General features: G+C 35.8%; 1 protein-coding gene across 1 annotated transcript in view; it reads left to right on the top strand.

The window, feature by feature from the left end:
* The window catches only part of LOC140237181 (uncharacterized), a 52,325-nt gene that overhangs the window by 3,643 nt on the left and 32,145 nt on the right, over positions 1-16,537 (top strand). The window lies entirely within an intron of this gene.

Below are 16,537 nucleotides of genomic sequence, written 5' to 3'. Positions count from 1 at the left end.
TGCTTGGTAATTTGTATATATTTATCTCCTATAACAACTGGGAATGACATCTCATAGCACTTTGTATCCAGTGGAAAAGGCGCTTTAAAAATATCAGCTATTATTATTGTTATTCTCATTAAATAAGATTAAACAAACAGATTAGGAAGACTTCATGAAAATCAGACTTAAGAAAATCATAGTGATAATGATACAACTTTCTGAACCAAAAACCATAATAGATATATATTTCATGGTGCTGCAAGGACCCCTCATGTATTCAATCTATGTTTTTGAGCATAATTATAGTACTGATGGAGAATAAGAGGACTGACATTGTAAATATCAGCTCATCCACTTTTTTACATAGTGTACAGAGCATGATTGCAAAACAAGTTCAGTGCCATTTTTTTTTTCAATTTAAAAAAACCTTTCCAGTGATATCTCACCTTTTACATAACAAAGAATATTTTCAAAGTTCTGATTTAAAAATATATTATATCCCATATCTTCTTACTATTTTTAGCAGCTTTAATTGTAAATGTCTCAAATTAACAAGAACAGAGTTAACTTGATTTGCAATTGAGTTCTTCACATACATGTATTAGCAGGGCTTTCAGATATGCTCATTGTGAAACATGATTCAGGAAAAAAAAAAAGGCCAGATGTAGCCTACCATGCCTCAGTGAATTTGAGCAGGAGATCCGGCTCTTTCTCCTTGTTTATTTATAAACTTAACACCATTAAAGAGGGAGTGAAGCCTTGAACGTGAAAATCTCTTGAGAACCACTTGATAATCAGGCTGGGTGGCATCTTTTTGGCTGTTACCTGTGAATTGCCTCCTCTTGGGTATCACACACTCAATGCCACTCACATATGCTTTCCTGAGACAAAACAATGTTTTGTCCCACTATTCACTAGGGGAGAATGCCAACATTCATAGTAATGAAAGAAAAGAAAAAGAAGCATCTTTCTGCAACAACAACAAAAATGAACTTGACACAATTATGTACATAGGTAAGGGGCTATGGAATGTTTGTGTGTGTGTGTGTGGGGGGGGGGGGGGTTAGTGCTTGTGGTTGGTTCGGTCAAGGGCCAATGCTCTGAGTTCCCCCCCCCCCCCCCCAATGGGAGGAATCACAGTCAGACCCTTGACCCTTGGAGGTCGTGGTTGTGGGGTCAATTGGTCAATTGTTTTACCTTTTTTTTAACCTGTTTAGGTGGGGGGGGGGGGGGAGGGCAAGTGTCTATGGGAAATGCGTGTTGTAGCAAAATCAGCCTGTCCTCAACTGGTTAAAGGGACTGTACAGTACTGGTTGAGGTGGGGATTCATGTTTTGAACATTCCTAAGTGAGTTAATGAGAAACCTTTTATGAAATATGAAAGAGCATGTAATTTTAAGAAGGATTCAACATTTATTTGATGAAAATTGGTTTTCAAATGGCTGAGATATCCAAAAAAGTGATAATAATAAAAGGCGACAGGCCACACCTTTTATTAGGATCTCTTTGTTTCACCTTGTTTTTGGATATCTCAGCCATTTCAAAACCGATTTTCACCAAATAAACTTTTGATACCCCTTAGAATTGCATGCTCTTTTACATCTCATAGAGTGGTTTCTGAATATCTCGCAAAATGTTAAAAGCTAAATCCTAACCTCGACCAGAACTGTACACACCCTTTAAAAGTCTAAAGTGTGTGTGTGTGTGTGTGTGTGGGGGGGGGGGTATGAATTAGTTAAATCTCAAACAAGAGCCTTGCACATACTGCACAGTCCTGTGTTCTTAGGATCGCTTGGTTTGGATATCTCAGCCATTTTAAAACCAAACTTCATTGAATAAACTTTGAATTCTTGTGAGAATTATATACTTTTTCATACTTCATAAGAGTTTATCTCCAAAAATCATCATCAAAAAACATAGGAAACCTGAAGCCCCATCTCAAACGAAACTATACCATCCCTTTAATACAGTTGTCACCATAGGTAGTAATTTCTGCTTCCCACTTCAAAATTTCACACATACTTCCGGTGTAAAATGGGTGTCATTTCATGCATGCTATATGCTTCTGGATTTATCATCATGTGGTGTTCATTCAAACTACATGACTAAGCACATTATTTTATCATATGAATGAGCCTAGTAGTCATTAAGAAATTTCACCTATCCATGGTAAAATAACCACGTAGGCTGATATGTGGATACCTGTATGTTAATACAAGGAATGGCAGACACTATGGAATATAGGCCTATGTGTAAAATCTGATGAAAAAGAGGAGACATAGCCAAGATAATAAGTGAGTATGTACTCCAGACCTGATATGTCTTCTAGCAATTTTTAATCAGCACTCTGATGTTATTCATCTATTGTTCCTCCTTTTTTGAAAAAAGAGCATGAATTAAAACCTAGATCCAACTATAGGGAGACATTGTGTACTGTAAAACATGATATATTCGCGGCATGAAATTTTCGCGAATTGGAGCCGACAGCCTTTTTCGTGGCATGAAATTTTCGCAAATTGCCACTGGCGTTCAATGTATGTAGTGTAGACAAAAACTTTCGCGTGCATTTTAATTTCACGAATTTTGGCGCTCGCGAAATTCGTGAAATTAAAATGCACGCGAAAATTCCTCGTTTTACAGTATATAAGCAAGGTCAGCTGTGAAGCATGCAATGGAATAGGATATAAAATAATATTTATTGCTTAAATGTTAAGGAGTCAAATTGTCTCCCAAAGGTTGTGCTTCTCCTTGATAAAGTAATAATGTGCATATAATGTGTCACTAAACCTGGATCCATTGTTTTATAAATATATGAATTATAATTTTTTTGTAATCATACAAGTAACTGCTTTATATATATATACATATATATATATATATATATATGTGACCCTGCACCTCAAAACAAACAAAAAGTCGCCAGACATGAATTTTTAGTTAAGAGCATATTCTGAAAGAGCATACTCTAAGCTTTAAAATGATGTATAACTCAAATCAAATGGACTCTCCAAACCTATCTAAATATTGAAAAGAAAGCACAAACTCAGGAAAAGTGTGAACTGAGAAAAGAGGCTCTGAAGTACAGTGTCTATTCAAGCGCTTAATCTTTACCAAACCCTGCTTGCTGTGCGATGAATGGGACAAAAAACAGGAAGTAAACCACTAGAGTAACAGCAATAACGGGATTATCAGATTAAACTGAAATTAAGCATGCCTCATTAACACATTCTGTCCATAATTAATGCCAACTTTCAAAGCAGTAGCACTATCTTTTCAAAAGTTATTAGAGTTGAAAGTGAAGAGTGTGGACAAGGTTTTTCAGAAATGAAAAAGCTATTCTAAAGACACACCTAATCACACTATTCTACCAAAAATGTTCGAGATAAACTGCTAAAAAACACGCTTTCCTGCCCGTTTTATGATACAAAATTTTAGCATAATGTAAAAGAAGACCCGCTCTTTCAGAAAATATGAAAAAGTCAAGTTCGGCTCGGTTGACCCATTTCACTTATTTTCAGTCCTCGCGCAAAATCAGTGTGTGCGACTTTATGTTCGTTTTGAGGTGCACGGTCACATATATATATATATATATATAATATCATATTTATATTGTATACATACAAGTAACTAGTTTAGCCAATTTAGATGTCGCAATGTAAGAGAGTTCCCATTCAGGCATTTTTTATACTGTTATCATATACCACAAAAGGTGTAGGTGTAGCATGACACTGGCACGATCCTCAAAATCAACTCACTGGAAATCGCCGAGTTGTTTTGAAGTTTGAAATTACTTCCTTCTGACACTGAAGATGGGATATGATTCATACAGCTAGGGTTACTTGGGAGGTAATCACCATGCATAAAACCGTAAGTACCTTCTGGTTGAACTTTTGATATCTGTCCAAATGACTCATTTTGGCAGGGTTTTGTGTACCACAATACAAGCATTCAACCAAACCCCTGGTTTGACCAGTGAGATTTAGTTTGATCGATGGAATCTTCTCTCATACCATAACTTTAATTTGGGGAAAATGAATAATCACTTGTATTCTAACCTTCTAATGTCTTGGAACTGTGCTGACTGACCTATGTTATGATTGTAAACAAACACTGAAACATGGAACATTTTTGAAAATTATGCTATCACTAGCATATGAGAAAATAGTATGTGTCTGCTGTTAAGATGTTTCTGTAATGTTTTATTCTAACATTACTGTTGTAAAAAAAATTATAGTTATTTATAAAATATTACATAATCTTTCCGGAAATTAGATATGTCAGGTAATATTTCAGGAAGAACTTTGAATTATTCAATTTGCTCAAACCAAAATCTGAATTTACCAAACCATACTCTAATAATTGTAAGCGAACCCTCTTCTATACATAGGGAAATATTCATGAATAACTACTCAAAGAAATTTGTAATACATCTACTTTAAGATCCTTTCAATTGTTTGATCTGATTATTTAGGTTGAGCATTGTTTTTAACAAAATCTTACACAGTGATGTAAGGTATATACAGTACATTGTATCAAATATTCTTTTTTCCCAGGCCTTATCTATTTCCTTTTTTCTGTTGTTGTCTTGAATTATTGTAAAATTTCTCACTGTATTTGTAAATGTTTTCATCACTTTTTTTTTCATGTTTGTACACATATATATTACTTTCTGTGTTAAATATGAGACCCCAGGGAAGAAGTTGTATTTTGTAAATAAACCTGAATGGGCAATCCCCCATTTTTAAAAATGAATTTCAGAGAAAAAAAAGAGCAGAAAATATACAAATTGAGCATATGACATTAACAGATCTTGTACGATAAATATCAAAAAATATAGCAATGTGTAGAAAGATGGCCTTTAAGGAGAAAGAAGAGAAAGAAGACTGACGACATTGCTGCAGAAATAAATTTCGTAATGGCATAATTGCACAAATCAAAACCAGTCAAGCAATATATATAATGTCCATGATGAAAACATATTGCGCACCTTTACTCTATCAAATACTGTATTTGCCATATATTTCGCGAGTGTAAATTTTCGCTAATCGGGAATTCCCGACAATTTCGCGAGTGGTTCAATTTGCGATCGTGGAGTCCTGTACTGAACAGAGAAGTGTACACGTATACGTTACATTCACATCGGGATCTATTAAAGTCAATATTTTCGCGTGTCTTTAATTTCGCGAATAGCACCTAACTCGCGAAATTCGCGAAGTCAGCGAAATATTGGGCGTATACAGTAATGGATATTTATGTCTTACGTAACTTTCTCAATGAAGTACCTCATCGTAGACCACATACACAAGAATTGCTGTGCTAAGGAAGTGTTGCAATTTCGTCAAACAGCTAGGTAATAGGACAGCAGGATGCTGATCTCTCATAAAAAATAATAACAGCAAAAGCTTTCACCTGACAGAAAGATGGAAGAATAGGGTAGAATGAATAGAAAAAGAGTCTAGTAAAGAGAGGGAGAAAGCGAGTAAAAGATAGAGATATAGATAATGCATGATGCCCTTCGTAATAAACTCAATCAAATATCCCACCGTATATAAAACACAGTTATTAAACAGTACAGAAATTATATGTACAATGGTAAAGCAGTAAGTAACAGCTGGTAATAACATCCAAGTAATGTTCATAATAGGTTTTTTTGACAGAAAAAAAAAAGTTAGGAGTATAAGGAAAAAGGAAAGAAAAGGGAAGTAAAGAGAGAGAAAATGTAAGCAAAAGGTATCAAAGGCATATCATCATTCTGAACAACCAGAGGCTTGTCAACTGTCTTAAACCAATGGCCCTTGTTATTGCAAAATAATAAATATAGATAATTTACACTGATTTGGAATTCAAAAGTGTTATCAGATTAGTAATTACACTCTTCTCAAAATTCTTTCAATGTAGCATTTAGTCATGTGTCTAAGTGTCAAAGTGTTGTATTCAGTACAAACCAATTCAGAAAGTACATTGACTTTGCCAATTTCAGTGCAATTTCATGGGCAACTCTCGCATCTCTTTTCTAGACTGGCTATTTGAGCTGATTCAAATGCACCCTCGTGGTTGCAGCGCAGTAGAATGGTCCTCCATGCCCTCTTCTGGACTAGTTTGAGGAAACTAGATAGATTATTTGAGTATGGAAATAAAAACAACAAGAACAGCTGTCTGGTCAAGTGTCTGGCAAATGCAGTCAGATTTTTCAATAGCAGTTTTTTCAGAGTTTCAGTTTTACGTTAGACAAGTATAGCATAAAGGAACAAGATTTAGCTCAGACTGGATGCTCTGATTGATGGAGTGCCACAAGTGTACCTTATCTTCTTTCAGGTAGCTAACTGTGCATTGATATAATTGTAATTCAAATTTTTTTTTTGCCTTACTTTGACATACTTGTACACACTAACGCATGTAGATACACAAATTGCATCTGAACTTTCACATTGTCTGGCTATTGCACAAATACTTCAGAGTACATGTACTTCGTATATTGTGACTTTACAGCCGTAGCATGAATTGCAGTATAAAGCTGTCACATAGTGCAAGTTCGGTACTCGTGTGCTTCAGACAATTAGAAGCCTGTAAAATGCCAGTTAGGGTCATACTCCACCTGACCTTCTCCTCTCTATAGCGGATCTGCTCTGTCCCTCACAAATCACCAGGAGTCAGAATTTGATTTATGCAGCTCCCCAGTTGTTCTGCTCAGTATGTGATTTAATGGTCTATTTTAAAGGCATTATTTACCATTTCAATTTTGCAGATGAAACAAAAACCCAGCTTTAGTGCTTCAAAATAATTCTAGAATGTGAGCTGGGATAGATACAACCAATGTAAGAATATTAATCAGTATACTGTAAAACGAGAAATGTTCGCGTGCATTTTAATTTCGCGATTTCGCGAGCGCCAAGATTCGCGAAATTAAAATGCACGCGAAATGTCTTATCTACACTATATGCATTGAACGCAAGAGGCAATTCGCGAAAATTTCTTGCCACGAAAAAGGCCGTCGGCTCTAATTCGCGAAAATTTCGTGCCGCGAATATATCATGTTTTACAGTAATCAGTGTTAAGTATTGGTAAATGTACAAAATGTGAACAATAGTTATAGTAAAATTGTTTCTAGAATAAACCATCTACAGTTATGGTTTATCGAGAAAAATAGTGATATCTCCTTATATTTAAAGGACAAGTTCACCTTCATAAACATAAGGATTGAGAGAATGCAGCAATATTAGTAGAACACATCAGTGAAAGTTTGAGGAAAATTGGACAATCGATGCAAAAGTTATGAATTTTTAAAATTTTTGTGTTGGAACCACTGGATGAGGAGACTACTAATTCTCGTGATGTCGTATGAGTACAACAGTAAAAAGAAAAAGTAATGAAAATTCAACATATTTTAACTTTTTTCGCATAATAAAAGAGCAATTGACTTGCCTCTTTCTAAAGGCAATGGGAATAATATTACCCATAACATAAGTCAGTAACGAGTCAAGGGAATGAGTACTTTTTTCAAAAGATGAAATTTTGTGAAATTCTCTTTGTATTTTCCTTATATTGTTGTACGCATGTGACATCATACACTGCAGTAGTCTTCTCATCCAGCGGTGACTGCACAAAAACTTCAAAAATTCATAACTTTTGAATGGATTGTCCAATTTTCCTCAAACTTTCAATGATGTGTTCTACAAATATTGCTACATTCTCTCAATCCTTATGTTAATGAAGGTGAACTTGTCCTTTAAGGAGTTATTGTGAAATTTTTATATGGTAGGACCTTTTTGTGTACAACTGAGCTACACATAGGCATCAAATGTGATAATTTGAACAGTTTTTAAATCACTGAACAGTTTTTAAGGCAGCTAGGACCCGTGCATGTGTGCTAATGTTGCATCTCATCATGAATTCCTGATCTCAGTGGGTATCTCATTGAACTAAAGACTAATTGGCAACCTGCTGGCAGCTAGTCACAGATATGTCTCTGTGTCGTCTGTGTAGGCCTCCTGATATGATATTCTAATTGTAATTTATGCTGGCTCTGGTAAAGAAAGCTTTGAATTTGAATGTTGTCACCCTGGAGTCATCATTCTTGTGTGTTTGTACATGTATATATTTCCTTTAGTAATGCATGACAAAAGTCATGAGATAGAGAATAGAAGAGAGTGGGTTATTAGCTTAGGACTATCTGTAAAGATTAAATCTGTAATATGTAATACATTTTTAGATTATTTCAATTTCGATTTATTTCATACTTCGTGTATATCAATATTACATAAAAAACTACAAGTTCTTTTACCTTGCAATTATAATATTCCAAATAAAATATAATATAATGTAAATGTAAATGTAATAATATAATATAATGTAAATGTAGATTACAGGTATGTGCACTTGAATTATGCTGTGTCCTGTAAAGGCTTTAGACGATCATGACAATACACATCATTCATGCTAAATTAGTATTGGAACAAATGGGTGGTAGCAATTTGCATGATTGGGTTTTATGCATAAAAGTGCTTAACACACTTTGATAATTGCTGGTAGAAATAACAATGAAATCTTCTTGTGCCCAGGCACTTCACTTAAATTGCCAAGCCTTTTCCATCGGCATTTTGTAATTTGATCTGTCCAAACGTGACCTAGTTGCACTAAGGAGGTTCAAGAGTTAGGGTTCCAACTGTCTGTAATAATTCAAACAGCTGTCAGTTTTCTTTGGATGCACAAAAGAATTCCAAAGGTCTTTCTTAGCAATCTGAAAGTTCAATTTGAACTGTGATATAACATTGGGTATATTTTGCTTGTTAATTCATGAAATAAAATGAAATTTTGATGATGTAACATATCCCATCCACAAATCTCTAAAAACATGTATAAATCAGAGCTGTAGGCACATACATTGTATGTGAAATTCTACCATCCTGGAAAGCAAATTTCAGCACTTTTCTGCTTTTTAATTCTGACAAATAAAACTGATATATGGTATAATCTTTCAGTGTGGTTCTTTTTAAACTGATGTGTCAGAATTGTTGCCCAGACATGCCCAGTCGGTTTATTGTTAGTTTTATTTTGAACATCAATCTTTATCTTATTCTATCCACACATCCCCCTGACTTTACCTTTATACATGGCTCATCTTTTATGAATAGAGATGGCCAAAAGTAATTTCCATCTTAAAGACCTTCCTTAGTGAGTGGATGGTCATTATGAATTAGGCATGAGTCAATTGCCTTCCTATCTGTGAGGCTGATCCAGTTTGACACATACTCTAAATATTATTGAGTGGCAGCAATAAGCCTGTTATGACTCCATCTCATACGTTTGTATGGTTAGCTAGCCTGTTCAGATGTATGTAGCAATGTGCTTTTATCCAACCATGCTCCAACAAGCACAATAGGGATTAGGGGAGTAGGTATTCTGTATCAGGGCCAGCAGAGCATTTTTAAAAGTGTGGGGGCCTACTTCCGGGTTTCATGAGCTAACAAGTGAAAAAAAAAAAATGTCCTCAGCTCATCTCTCCCCTTCCATTTCGGGGTTTCTTAAGCTGACATGCAAAAAAAAAAAAAAAAAAAAAAAGGGGGAGGGGGTCCTCAGCTCATCTCTCTCCTTCCATTTCTGGGGGTTTTTTTCAGCTGACAAGCAAAAGAAAAAAGAAAAAAAAAAAAGGTCCTCAGTGGAAAAACATAACCTATCTATCTCTATTTAGTGCCACTTACGTGCTTCCGTGTTCAAAATAGTGTGGGGGCCCAAAGTGATGACACCTTATGTATTCCTTTGTATGGTGCACAAAAAGTTTGGGGGCCCGAGCCCCCACGGCCCCCACAGTTCCGCCAGCCATGTGTATTCATTGACAATTAGCATACATGTTCTAGCTAAGCACAGTAATAGTGGGGGGCCTTGCATGTGTTATTTTTGATTTTCAGTTCAAGTTGATGTAAAAGTTTAATTTTTGGTACCATTGTAAAGGTAATTGTCTATAGATCAATTTTGGTTCGAGTGTCAAGCACACAAGTAAGAAATACTCAAAATGGCCGCCAAAATCCAAGATGGCCGCCAACTTCTAGACTTTTGTAAAAAAATTGGATAAAACTCTCCATTTGAAGTGATTTAAGTGCTGAACCTGATATTTTCAAGGGTAATGAGATTATTGGACTCATTTAGAAATAAAAACAATGCCTTTTGCTTAATTTGCATAAATTTACATAAATTCCATTTTTAAGCTTTTTTCCTTTTTAAAAAATACAATTATTTAGAGACAAAATGAATATAAAAAATGAAATAATCACAAGGAAATGATAATAAGGAAAGAATTACAGCGAAATCTTCCAGAAATGTCCTAAAATACATTTTCAGCACATCCGATAAATAGGGGGTCAATAGCTCCATGTTTTACACTTACAGAGGCATTATACTCCAAAGAAAGGTCTTGGAACTGCTAGCGCACCCATTTGAAGTGATTTAAGTGCTGAACCTGATATTTTCAAGGGTAATGAGATTATTGGACACATTTAGAAATAAAATCAATTAATGCCTTTTGCTTAATTTGCATAAATTTACATAAATTCCATTTTTTTAGCTTTTTTCCTTAAAAAAGACAATTATTTAGAGACAAAATGTATATAAAAAATGAAATAATAACTTTCAAAGCAATTTATCAATACATTGCTTTGAAAGTGATAGCTATACAGAATCAGAGCGTATGTGAGTTTTGTCCTGGCAGCTCATATTACAGGATATAACAGTAGTTGTTGAATTCATGTTCATGGAATACAGCAGTGAACACAGAAATGTACACATGCACATTACATGATCAGGAGTTGATATTTTCACATGTTGTTAGATTTGCGAATAGTACCCAGATCGCAAAATTCCCACAAATAACCCCAGGAAAACAGGTACGGTATGAAGTCTCATTAATAAAGACTGTCTTTGATGCGTTTGAGGTGACAAAAAATGATGTCAAGTATCAAAACTAAATGCAATCGTAGAATTTGCTTTGTGTTTGCTCTGTGTTGTGGGCTGCTCAGGTACAGCCCTGTTGCGATTTATACAGCGACTGGGCTGTGTATAGTTAGTGTACAGTGTATTTACATACAGTTGAACCTCTATTATCCGGCCTCCCTTTATCCGGATCTCTCTATTATCCGGACGCAATCTCGCCGTGATTTTTTTAAATAATTACGGGAAGAAAGGGGGATTCCCAACTCCTTGAGAACTCCTACCCAAACACACATGAATTACATATTACTTCCAATATGATTAAAATACATTGCATCAAATTTCCTTCCAAATTGCTTACCTTCAGACATTTCAACATCCCGAAACATCCCCAAATGTAACAATGAAAAGGTTGCAGTATACACATTACTACATGTGGTACTACAATGGGCTACATCAGTACATGTGTATGTATAATTATGTACATGTATAAAGCATTGAGTCTCCCGTATCCGGCCAAATCCCTTATCCGGACGAGCCCCGGTCCCGACTTGTCCGGATACGAGAGGTTCAACTGTAATATGCACAGCCCTGTACAGTGTATTTACATAATATGTGTAGGCCTATGCACAGGCCTGTCACATCATTATCGCAGGAAGTCATGACTGGTACTCTTAGTGGTCTCAGTCTGGTGGCCCCTGGCTGGGCCCCCTGCCTTGGGCCAGCACTTAGGCTCCTGGCCTTGGCCTCGGCCCGGCCTTGGGCCCCGTGAGCCCCTGGGCCCCTGGGCCCCCGGGCCACCGGGCCCCCGGGCCTGGGCCCACTTGGGCTCTGGGCCCCTGGTTCTGGGCTAAGGCCCGTGGCCTTGGGTCCGGCCTTAGGCCCCGCCTTTGGCCCGGCTGTACTTTGTACATGGTCTATGTGAAATCAAGCTTGTCTGTATCTGTATAATTACAAATAATTACAAATAATCACAAATGATCAACAGGTCCATACTATGAATATATGAATATATAAATATATGATTATATGAATATATGAATATATATGTGAATATACATATTATTATATATGATTATATAAATGTGATCAGGCGTTCTGTTACGGTGTCAGATCTGCAGTCATTCATATATAGTGTGTACATGTGTACAGTATGCTACACTACCGCTATGAAGTAACTTAATGCTCTACCGGGAAAACAGTTCCGTACTGGTAAAATATTGTCTTACCGATCTGCTTTCATTCAAGCATTACCGTTTGAAAACCGTTGCAAAGCTGACATGACTACCTGGAAAATACTCACGTAAAGAGAGGGCTTACCATTGGTACAACTTTTACCGTACCGTTGTTACCGTACCTTTACCGATAGCGCGCAAGTACTGCAGAGCGCACGCGCCCGCAAATCTGTACTTCTACCAAAGATAGTAGATAACAAGATACGAAGGCGCGCGATAAAAATGGACACATTATGGCTACCCTACATGATGATGCAAAAGAGAGCTAAGTACAAACTCAGTACACCTAGGAACATCATTCATTTCCAAAGGTAGTGGTATCTTTATTATCTTAAAAAGATTTAAAAATTATAGTCGTAGCTTTTTTTCGATTAAGGGGATTATTTTGAAGAACGAGATTTTAGAGTAATAAGGATTATTTCGTGGAGGTAAAAATTTGGCAACAACATGATCTCACCATCAAAACGCTTGATAAACAACAACAACATCTTCAAAGACAGCACATCTCAGGCAAAAGACACACATCACCTGAGACGCGCTGTCCCTGAAGCCGCTGCTGCTGTTTATCAAGCGTCAAGGCAGCGCGTCTCAGGTGATAAACATGATTGAGCCATGGCAATCTATACTGCATATTTAATGCAGTGTCTTATAAATTGAAGTATGGGAAAATGTCATAGCTTTTATACAGTTTAGATAGTCTTAAAGGTAGGGAATCCATTTGCATGCCTCAAATGAAGAGTTGTATAAATACAGTGGTATGTTGAAGAGAGTATCATTTTAGAAACTCCCATAAAGTATTGAAAGTGGAAGGTAACATTTAGTACATTTTTATTGACCGTTAGATTTTGAATTGAATTTTTTTTCGGGGCTCACCGTAAATTCCAGTACATACTAGGCTACCTTTGCAGACACATGCACTGCATGTGTGTCCATCATGTATATTTTGTGAAGAAAGTTCATCAAAACTTACAAACATTATATACATTCTTGCCACACACTCTATATGTTATTACATCAGCTCTTATACTTTTAGATTTGTGTTTATAGATAAAAAATACAGAAGACTGCAACAAAAAGGCTTAAGTGTGGCTGACACACAGAACTACTGAGTAGTTGAGTTTTGTGCATTATTCAAATTGTAGATAACTGTTGACTTCCAAATTTCTCAGCAGTGGCCTAAACAAGTCCCCTGAGGTTCATATTTAATGTTTTGCTGCATTTTGGGAGGTCTGTAAAAGGTATCCCCTACCTTTAAAGCAAGATTCTATCTGACTGATGATCTGGCTGAATGTGAGCGATTATTATTTTGAAGTAATGAAGCTAGGAATCAAGTTATGTTTTACACTTTTATAGCAGAAAAATTGAATTTATGTCATTTTTGGTATACAGTCAATAGAAAATTGTGAGGTGATAACATCATCAGCTTACTCATTTGCATATTCACATCAACTGTTTGAGAACTGTTTTGCAAAAGTGAGTAAATCTTTAAAGTTTAAGAATATCCAAATAGTTTTTATCCAGATTTGATCAAATTTTCGCAGTTGCACTGATCAAATTTCACTCTTTCTTTTCAGACTTTGAGATAGAAGAAGAGTGAGAAAATTTATGAAAAGGAGAGATTGTTGAGCTACAGCTGTAAGCTTGGTATAGTAGTCACAAAAAATCCCACATTCCCTACATTCTTTGTTTTGGAAAGGTCCTTGAAATTTATTTTTAGAAAATATTATATACTAGATTACATGAGAAAAAATACATTGTTTTTTTTTTTGTGTTACATAATTTCTGAAGATTTCTGACCTCCCTGGTTTCTATAAATCTTCTTCTGCACTGAAAATTTATACTGGGTCATCTTATAGACTTGCAGCATGGTCTTGTCAAGGATAATGTATGTACCATGTGTGTTGTGTTTGTATGTGTGCTTTATGTACGATCAAATAGGATTACTGTAAAACATGATATATTCACGGCATGAAATTTGAGTCGGAGCCGACGGCCTTTTTCGCAGCATGAAATTTTCACGAATTGTCGCATTCAACGCATATAGTATAGACAAGAACTTTCACATGCATTTTAATTTTGTGAATCTTGGCACTTGCAAAATTCCCGAAATTAAAATGCATGCGAACATTCCTCATTTTACAGAACCTGCTCTGAGTGTACAAGGAATGGTGAAGATCTAGAGGTTCAGGATGATGCAAAGCCATATGACCACTTGTACAGGACAAATAAAACCAAGGAGGAAGTCATACCTCCCTGATAAAACTAACCATTGACCACATGGTATATAGGCCTAGTGCCTATACTGGACACATTGTTATTATCATTTTTTTTTTTTTTTTATAGTAGCACCTGTTCCTACTGGGATATGTGAGAGGATTATTTTGTGTGTGTGTGTGTGTGTGTGTGTGTGTTTGTAATCCCCTTGAGTTGCAAAGTGCCAACAAGAGTTGGGAAACCCATACAACTTTTTCAAAGGTTCAGCAAGATGTTTTCTCTATAGTGTCCCTGGCAGATAACAAAAACAAAAACAAAAATAATATCTTCACAGCTCACCTTTCAATGGAAATTAGGATGCATTATCTGAAAGTGTACTTTCTCTTTGCAGTCTTGATCTCTTCTTCATACTTCCTTTTAGGCCTACATGTCTCCAGTTACTGGGTTCAGTGACATGGTTTACACCACCATGTAGATTCAAACGGGATATCTGATGTTCTGAAATTTCAGGACGGGATCAAAATTAATGGATAATCTATGCCATTCAGCACTTGTATGATCCCAGCTCTTGTTTTACCATTTCAATGGAACACTGAACTGGTAATCATTTCTCTTTTTTTTTTAAAGATAGTGTTCCTGTTGGTAGGAACAACCCATTAATATGATAATCAGATGCATTCATGACATTTGTTGTACGCCATTTTCAGAGTACAGTTAAACCTGCCTTAGAGGCCACCTGTCTACAGCAGCCACCTGCCATTTGCAGCCACTAAGGCCCGAATTCATGAAGGTGGTAACGTTTCCTATACCATGTATAAAATGTTGTATTTTGTAATTGTATGGTTTTTACTGTACTTCACGGACTCACAGAAGAACAGCCATTGGCTGAAATGAGTGACCCGTGTTGAAATGAAATAAACTCAACTCAAACTCAAACTCAATGGTTTAAACCATGGACAAAAACCATGGAGCGCCAAGTGTCGCACAGAATATTTCGTTACAAAATTGGTCATTTTCGATGACAAAATGACCGTTCCGTTAACAAAATTATCATTTCGTGGACGAAATGTTCATTTAGTTACAAAATAATCATTTCATCGACAAAATGACTGATTTCGTAACGAAATATTCAATGTGACACTTGGCGCTCCATGGTTTTTGTCCATGGTTTAAACCATGATTTCATTTGTACCATCTTCGTGAATTCGGGCCTAAGAGAGAGAAAAGCCATGTTAACGACCTTCTGTTTGTCTCTTTTGCAGCCATGCCAATCATGGATATTAATGGAGCAAGAAGCAAATATACTACCTCATTTTAGTAGGGTGTGAAAATTTTAAAAAATGCCTCAGAAAGTAACTTCTCTTCAATAATATGCCATAAACATACCAACTGAAAAGATAAAAGGAACTTTGGGTCATCAGAAACAGTCTTAAGTGTGCCCCTGTTAAATTTTTTATTTGATTTCAAGAAGATTCTGTATGAATTACTCTTCAGATGATGAAGATATCTGAATACCTTTTGAAGAAATTGAAATAATCGTGCACCTCTGCTTCATGCAAATATTTCATAACAACTTGCGATATTTTATCACAGCTTATGTACCAGTAGGTCAGTTCAACTACCAGATGGTGGCATCTTTAACACCAGAAGAGCTTCATTTAAACTGCCAACCAAAATACATCGTAGTAAATGTTGTGATTGACACAAAGCAATAAAAGTTAATAAAAAATCACATAGTGCTTCCACTTCAAAACAAGATACATTGAGACATGAAGTAGATCTAACTCTATTACATTTTGATGTTAGGAAATTTTTCTTTGCCGACAGAGGTTTTTTTTTTTTTTTTTTTTTTTTTTTTCAGATGGAGTATTCTTGTCTTCCCTTTTTATCTATGTTTTGGTCAGTTGTTATACCCGTGCTCCTCATCTTAATCTTTACTCTCAATTTTGATAGTACTGCAACCTACACTCAAGAAGCTTGCCTTTAAGTTGGTTCCATCATATCTTTTAACCATTTACTCCCAGAGTCCAACTTTCATATATTGACCACCATGTTCTATATGTTTGCAATATTCTATTTTGATTCCTACCTTGATGTCATGTATTATTTTATTTTGTTATATTCATTTTTTTCACTGAGAAATATGAAAATGAATTGAAATTGAAGTTGAAATTGAAATTGAAATTG

This window comes from Diadema setosum, chromosome 1, assembly GCF_964275005.1.
Source record: "Diadema setosum chromosome 1, eeDiaSeto1, whole genome shotgun sequence".
Classification (NCBI taxonomy): Eukaryota; Metazoa; Echinodermata; class Echinoidea; order Diadematoida; family Diadematidae; genus Diadema; species Diadema setosum.
This window is presented reverse-complemented; position numbering and strand designations above follow the sequence as displayed.